Below are 8,436 nucleotides of genomic sequence, written 5' to 3' on the forward strand. Positions count from 1 at the left end.
ATTAAATAAATACAGCTTTTTAAATTTTGCTATCTTCTGAGAATTTAAAGGAATTACTTATTGAGGTCTACCAAAGAAAGGGAAAAATAGTTGGATATGAATTTTTTTTAGTTTGTAGAAATGCTGAATTGTAAAAATCTTCCTTGTCTTCAATGTTCACTAAATAATACCCTTAGTCCAATTAAGAAATTTCATCTGTAGAAATTTCTTACTTTGTCTACTCTGATATTCCCTTTCTGTCAACTTGTTGGGTGGAATTTTGAAGCTCTCTGTCCCATGAGGAGATATTTGTTATCACAGTCTAACACTGTTCAAGGTTTTGCAACAGGTCCACATATCTCCAAGGCCTCACATAGCTAAGCTTGGTTTATACCTCATGGTACTCTGACACTCATAATACCCTGGCTAAAAACTCCTCTCAATCTCTACATTCAGCATACCTGGATAGCTGGAGAGATGGGTAGCAGGCAAAATTTCCACCTGTAGTCCTGGCAAAAGAGACTTTTAAGCCTTCAGTGTTATTGTCTTCTTAGAGCAGAGAGGAGAAAAAAATCCATATCCCCCCTCACAAATCCAGGGAGGAGAGTAACATCATTCAGAAAATAGAATTTGCCTGAGGGTTTTGTTTGCACAGCTGATGCAATCAACCACCCAGCCTCTTTAACTTGTCTGAGCTCACAATGATACTACTTCTGCCCAGGAATTAATTGCTGGTTTTTCATTATTATTGAAATGTTCTGAAGTCATTGCGCTGCCAGGTCCTGCAAACTGTGAGCACCAATAATGCCCTGTAATGGCAGGAATGTTTGTTCAGAGCCATGGCCTCCTTCCTCTCTAAGCAGTCATCCTGGGGTATCAGATCCTGGTGTTCCAGCATAGGACATATTCCCCCATTTTCAGCATTCTTAAAGAAAAGAAATTCCAAACACGAATTTCATGTACCACCAAACTAAGCTTCATAAATGAGGGAGAAACAGAATCTTTTCCAGACAAGCTTACCACTAGACCAACCTTACTACCGATCCTTAAGGGAATTCTAAACATAGAAATGAAAGAACAATACCTGCTACCAAAAAACACACAAGTGCATAGCCCACAGACCCTATAAAGCAACCATGCAATAGAAACTATAAAGCTAAGAGCTTCATGACAGAATCAAAACCTCACATATCAATATTAACCTGAGATGTGAATTGTCTAAATGTTCCACATGAAAGGCACAGAGTGGCAAGTTGGCTTAAAAAAACAAGGTCCATTCATCTCCTATCTTCAAGAGACTCATCTCACATGTTACTCCCATAGGCTGAAAGTAAAGGGTTAGAAAAAGACCTATCATGCAAATGTAACAAATAAAAAAGCAGGGATCACTATTCTTATATCAGATAAAATAGACTTTAAACCAATAACAGTAACAAAGAACAAAGAAGGACATTACATAATGATAAAGGGTTCAATTCACCAACAGCACTTAACTATCTTAAATATATACACACTCCATCCACACTGGAGCCCAGATTCATAAACAAGTACTTCTGGATCTATGAAAAGACTTAGCCACACAATAATAGTAGAGGACGTCAATACCTCACTGACAGCATTAGGCAGATCATCAAGGGAGAAAACAAATAAATTTTGGGCTTAAATTTTACATTTGACTAATTGGACCTAATAGACATCTCTACAGAATATTCCACCCATCAATCACAGAGTGTACATTTTTCTCATCTGCACATGGAACATACGCCACGATTGACCACATGCTTAGCCATAAAGCCAGTCTCAGTAAATTTTAAACAAATCAAAGTCATACCAAGTGGAATAAATATAGAAATCAATACCAAGAAGATCTCTGAAAACATTGAAATTAAATAGTTGATCCTGAGTGACATTTTGGTAAGCAGTAAAATTAAGGCAGAAAAAAATTATTTGAAATAAATGAAAACAGAGACACAACATACCAAAATTCCTGGGATGCAGCAAAAGTGGTATTAAGAGGATACTTTATAGTACTGAACAGCTATCTCAAAAAGTTAGAAAGGGTTCAAATTAATGATGTAACATTACACTTACAAAATCTAGAAAAACAAGAACAAACAAACCCTAAAGCTAGTAGAAGTAAAGAAATAACTAAAATCAGAGCAGAACTCAGTGAAATAGAGACCCAAAAGGATAAACAAGATTGATAGACCACTAGCTAGATTAAAAAGGGAAAAAAGAGAGAAGAACCAAATAAGCACAATCAGAAATGATGAAGGTGACATTCCAACCAATCTCACAGAAATATAAAAGTTTCTAAGAGACTATTATGAATACCTCTATGCAAACAAATCAGAAAATGTAGAGAAAATAGATAAATTCCTGGAAACACACTATCTCCAAATATTGAATTAGGAAGAAATTGAAACTCTGAACAGACCAAAATAAAGGTGTGAAATTGAATCAGTAATTTTAAAAAAAACTACCCACCAAAAATAAAGCCTTGGACAAGATGGATTTCACAGCTGCATTCTACCAGATGTACAAAGAGGAGTTGATACCACTCCTACTGGAACTATGTCAAAAAAAATCAGGGAGAAAGGACTCCCCCAATGTTCATTCTATGAAGCCAGCAATACTCCAATACAAAAACCTGGTGAAAACACAGTAAGAAAAGAAAACTACAGTCCAATATCCCTGACGAGCATAAATGTAAAAATCCTCAACAAAATACTGGCAAACTGAACCTGGCAGCATATCAAAAAGTTAATACATCATAATCAAGTAAGCTTCATTCCTGGGATGAAAGGTTGGTTCAACAAATGCAAATTGATAAATTCATCACATAAACAGAATTAAGAACAAAAGCCATATCATCATCTCAATAGACGTGGAAAAAACTTTGGACAAAATCCAACATCACTTCATGACAAAAACCCTCAAGAAACTAGGCATCGAAGGACAATTCTTCAAAATAGGTGGCTCACGCCTGTAATCCCAGCACTTTGGGAGGCCGAGGCGGGCGGATCACGAGGTCAGGAGATCAAGACCATCCTGGCTAACACAGTGAAACCCTGTCTCTACTAAAAATACAAAAAATTAGCCGGGTGTAGTGGCGAGCGCCTGTAGTCCCAGCTACTCGGGAGGCTGAGGCAGGAGAATGGTATGAACCCGGGAGGCGGAGCTTGCAGTGAGTGGAGATCGTGCCACTGCACTCCAGCCTGGGCAATAGAGCCAGACTCCATCTCAAAAAAAAAAAAAAAAATCAGAGGCACCTATGACATACCCATAGCCAATATCATACTGAAGGGCAAAAAGCTGGAAGCATTCCTCTTGAGAGCTGGAACAAGACAAGGATGCCCCCTCTCACCAGTCCTTCAACATAGTACTGGAAGTCCTAGGTAGAGCAATCAGGCAAAAGAAATAAAAGGCATTCAAACAGGAAAAGAAGAAGTCAAACTATATCTCTTTGTGGATGGCATGATTTTATACCTACAAAACCCTAAAAACTCCACAAAAAGGCTCCTGCAACTCATAAACAACTTCAGTACAGTTTCAGGATACAAAATCAATGTATAAAATCAGTAGCATTTCTATACACCAATGATGTTCCAGCTGAGAGCTAAATCAAGAATGCAATCCCATTTATAACAACTACAAAAAAAATATAGGAATGCATCTCACCAAGGAGGTGAAACATTTCTACAAGAAAAACTATAAAACACTGCTGAAAGAAATTATAGACGACACAAACCAATGGAAAAACATTCCATGCTCATGGATTGGATGAACCAATATCTTTGAAATGGCCATACTGCTTAAAGCAATCTACAGATTTAATGCTACTCCTATCAAGTTACCAACGTCATGTTTTCACAGAATTAGAAAAAATTATTTAAAAATTCATATAGAACTGAAAAAGAGCCAAAATATCTCAAGCAATTCTAAGCAAAATGAATAAAGCTGGAGGCATTACATTACCCAATTTCAAGCTACACTATAAGGCTACAGTAACCAAAACAGCATGGTACTAGTACAAAAACAGACACATAGACCAATGGAACAGAATAGATAGGACTGGAAGAAAGGGCTCCATATTCAATAAATGGTGCTGAGATAGCTGGCTAACCATATGTAGAAGAATGAAACTGAATCCTTACCTTTCACCATAGACAAAAATTAACTCGAAATGAATTAAAGATTTAAGTGTAAGAAAGACCTCAAACTTAAAAGAATCCTAGAAGAAAACCTAAGAAACACCATTCTGGATATCAGCCTTGAGAAAGAATTTGTCACTAAGTCCTCAAAGGCAACTGCGACAAAACAAAAATTGACAATTGGGACCTAATTCAACTAAAGAGCTTCTGCACAGCAAAATAAACTATCAACAGAGTAAACAGACAACCTAAGGAATGGGAGAAAGTATTCATAAAGTGTACATCTAAGAAAGGTCTAACATCCAGAATCTATAAGAAACTAAACAAGCAAAAAACAAGTAACAGCATCAAAAATGGGCAACAGGCACTTCTTAAAAGAAAACGTGCAGGCGACCAACAAACATGAAAAATGATCATCATCACTAATCATAGGAGAAATGCAAATAAAAACCACAATGAGATACCATCTCACATTAGTTTGAATGACCATGTTTTAAAAGTCAAAATATAACATATCCTGGTGATGCTGCAGTGAAAAGGAAATGCCTATACACTATTCGTCGGAATGTAAATTAGTTCAGCCACTGTGGAAAGTAGATTGGAGATTTTGCAAAGAAATTAAAACAGAATTACTGTTTGACCCAGAAATCTCATTATTGGGTATATGTCCAAAAGAAAATTGTTCTAACAAAAACACATGCAGTTATATGATTATTGCAGAACTATTCACAATAGCAAGGATATGGAATCAACTTAGGTGCCCATCAACAGTGGATTGGAAAAAGAAAATGTGGTACGTATATACCGTGGAATACTACACAGCCATAAAAACAACAAAATCATGTCCTTTGCAGCAACATGGAGGAAGCTAGAGGCCTTTATCTTAAGCAAATTAACACAGGAACAGAAAACCAAATACCGCATGTTCTTACTTAAAAGTGGAAGCTAAACAGTGGGTACTCATGGACATAAAGATGGTGACAATAGACACTGGGGACTACTAGAAGGTGGAGAGGAGGGGCCAAGGGTTGAAAAACTATTGGGTACTATGCTCAGTACCTGGGTGATGGAATCCATCATACCCCAAACATCAGCATCACACAGTATACCCAGGTAACAAACCTTCACATGTACCCCTTGAATCTGAAATAAAATTTCAAATTATAATAACCAGACAAACAAAAAACAAATAAATAAAGCATACTCAAAATGACAAAGAAAGGTATCTGTGGACTAAATAGAAGTATAGATCTGAAGAATTAATGTAACTCTCAAGCAAGATAGAGAATATACTCCTGTCCCTTCCAGATTAAAGCAATGTGCTTCTGGGTGTGCTCTCCTTTTTGAGACACAGCAATAAGTGCTCTATATCTGTAATTCTTAAATTTTAAACATATATTAGACTCATCCAGAGAGCTCATTAAAGCACAGGCTACTAGACAACAGCCCCAGAGTGTCTGATTCAGTATGTTTGGGTTAAATGGAGATATGATAGGGATCACTACCCTTAAATATTTCAGACCATTGACAGTAGCATTAATTCCTTTGTTCTCCCAGGGATGTAGTATTAGTTTTTGTTTATAATTTTGCCATGGATCAAGGAGCTGATATGGTACTTTTGCCAATTACTGAGTAAATTCCTTCCTGAGTAAATACTCAAGAACTAGACAAATAGATTCACACTATAGTATAAATCCTGGACAAACCTTAAACATTTATCACTTACATAACTATTGAAGCAGAGTGGCATCTGGGTTCCCAGGAATCAAGCAATTAGTTCAAAATCAAAGTTCAGAAAGTCTTAAAATATCTGTGTAATATTTCCAATGTACAGATACCTTGGTACATTGTACAGGGTATTTTTTTCTAATGTATAGATACCTTGGTACCTTTAGAAAAGGACAGAGAGGAAATTATGATGCACACTTGGGCCATAGGTCCTTTAACGAAGGAGAGAGACAGTGTCATACAACAAACTTGTGCTATTACCTCAAGTATACTAGACTTCCATTTAGACAAAGAACTCTGGATGTGTGAATTAACACAGGTCTGAGATTTTAATAAGTGTATTTCACTTTTACCATGGCTCCAGTCAGACTTCTGTCGGTCAGCTCTAGAGGGTTTTTTTTTGTAAAAACAAACAAACAAAAAAAATATATATATATATAATTATGCAGGTACCTTAGACTGACCATCTAGTTTAGTCCTAATGGCTTTATAATTAATTAAGCAGTACCAGAGATCTGTGTTGATTAGATTATTTGGTTATCAACCCCAGCCCTGGGGTCTATTATAATAACCATTTCAATCTTGTCTTTATTGGGTAAGTGCTACTACTTGGCCTCTCTCTACTCAGGATCCCACCATCTCCATTGAAATTATACAGCCTGTTTCAATGATGACATCTCTTACCCACATCCTTATCAACAGGAAACAGCTATTAAAGTTCTTTTTGAAAATGCTGGTGCTCCCTTCACCAATGTATTTCTCTATGCAACTGTGAAGTGAGCATTTTCTGAGACTCTTGTGGAAGATTGAGGGGGTGGTTCTAGTTAAGGGATAAATCTCACTTATCCTACACACCTGTCTTTATAAGTTATTGGATTTCTTTCTTTATATTTCAACCTTGTCAGCTCATTAGTGTCAGGTGGGGAGTTAAAAATCCTGTTGTACAAGTTGTACCTCTATCCAAGACTTTTTAGAAGTGAGATCCAAGCAAAAGTATTTTTTAAAATTCCCCAGATAATTCCACATTGCAATTACAAAACTGATGTATAGAATCTCAGCTTCATTTTATGTAGGTCATATTGAGTCTGGATTTCAGCATTCAAATGACCAAACAATTTAAACATATTCCAACTGCTCAAGCAAGTACATTAAATGCAGACCATATGGTAAGTGCACCCATACTGATAAAATCCACCTAATCTGAAATTAAATGTCTTCCTTTCTGTTCTAATACCCTTATAATTATTGCCACCTATGCATATTTCCCAAGTTCTTTTCATTGAAGTATAATACACATAGAGAGAAAAACGCAAAAATTTTAAGGCTATAGCACCATGAATTTTGCAAAGTGAACCCATTATTGTAACCATTACATTAACCAGAACATTAATACCGCATAGAAACTCCTCTGTGACCCCTCATAATTGTTACACCTTCTACAAAATTAACCGCTGTTTTTTAACTGTCATTGCTATAGCATAGGTTTTCCTGTTTTTGAACTGTAAATGATAGAACTCATACAGTATACATTCTTTCATATCTGGCTTCTTTTGATTAACAGCGTGTCTATGAGATTTATCCACATTGTTGCATAGCATAGTAATTGGTTTTTTCATGCTGAATAGTACTTCATTTTTTAAAAATTCACATTTTATTTACTAATTTTATTTTTATGCCATTTGAGTTGTTTCCAGTTTTTCAATATTAGAATGTTGCTATTGTGAATATTCAACAGAAATGCATACATATAATGGCATTACATTTAATGGCAAAAACCACAATTACTTTTGCACCAACCATATATATATATATCTTTTGGTATGTGCACTATATGTATGCATTTCTGTTGTATTATCAGCCTTTAATTTTACTCATTCTGATGGATGCATTACAATATCTCATTGTGGCTTTAATTTTTATTTATCTGATGATAATTAGTACTTTTCATTTGTTCAAAGAATATTTATATGTCCACTTTTATAAAGTTTATGTTTAAATATTTTGCCTGATTCTCTATGGAATTGCCTTTTTTTCTTATTTATGATTATGAGTTTATCTTTTTTGAAATATATTTTGTCAAATATGTGTACAGGAAATACCTTTTCCCACTCTATTACTTGCTTTTTTCACTCTTTTAATTGTGTCTTTCGCTGAATAGAGATTCTTAATTTTAGCAAAGTTCAAATTATCAAGTTTTTAATCTTTAAGTTAACACTGTTTTATCTTCTTTAAGAAATTTTTGTCAATCCCAATTTTATAAAGATCTCCACCAATGTTATCTTTTAGCAGTTTTATTTTTTGGCTTCCTCATTGAGACATGAAATTTATTTTTGTGCAGAGTAACATTTAAATTATTTTTACATAAATAGGCAATTGACCCAACAGAATTCATTGAAATGACCATTATTTTCCCGCTCTGCTACAGTGGCTTTTTTGTCACAGAGCGAGTAAATATGTATATGTGGATCTCTTTTTATTCTCTCTGTTCCATTCTGCTGGTCTCTTTTTTTTATTTTTGCACCAATATTACATGGTCTCAATTACTACATGTGTATACAGTAATAAGTTTTGATAT

Source organism: Pan troglodytes, chromosome 12 (genome assembly GCF_028858775.2).
Source record: "Pan troglodytes isolate AG18354 chromosome 12, NHGRI_mPanTro3-v2.0_pri, whole genome shotgun sequence".
Taxonomy (NCBI): Eukaryota; Metazoa; Chordata; class Mammalia; order Primates; family Hominidae; genus Pan; species Pan troglodytes.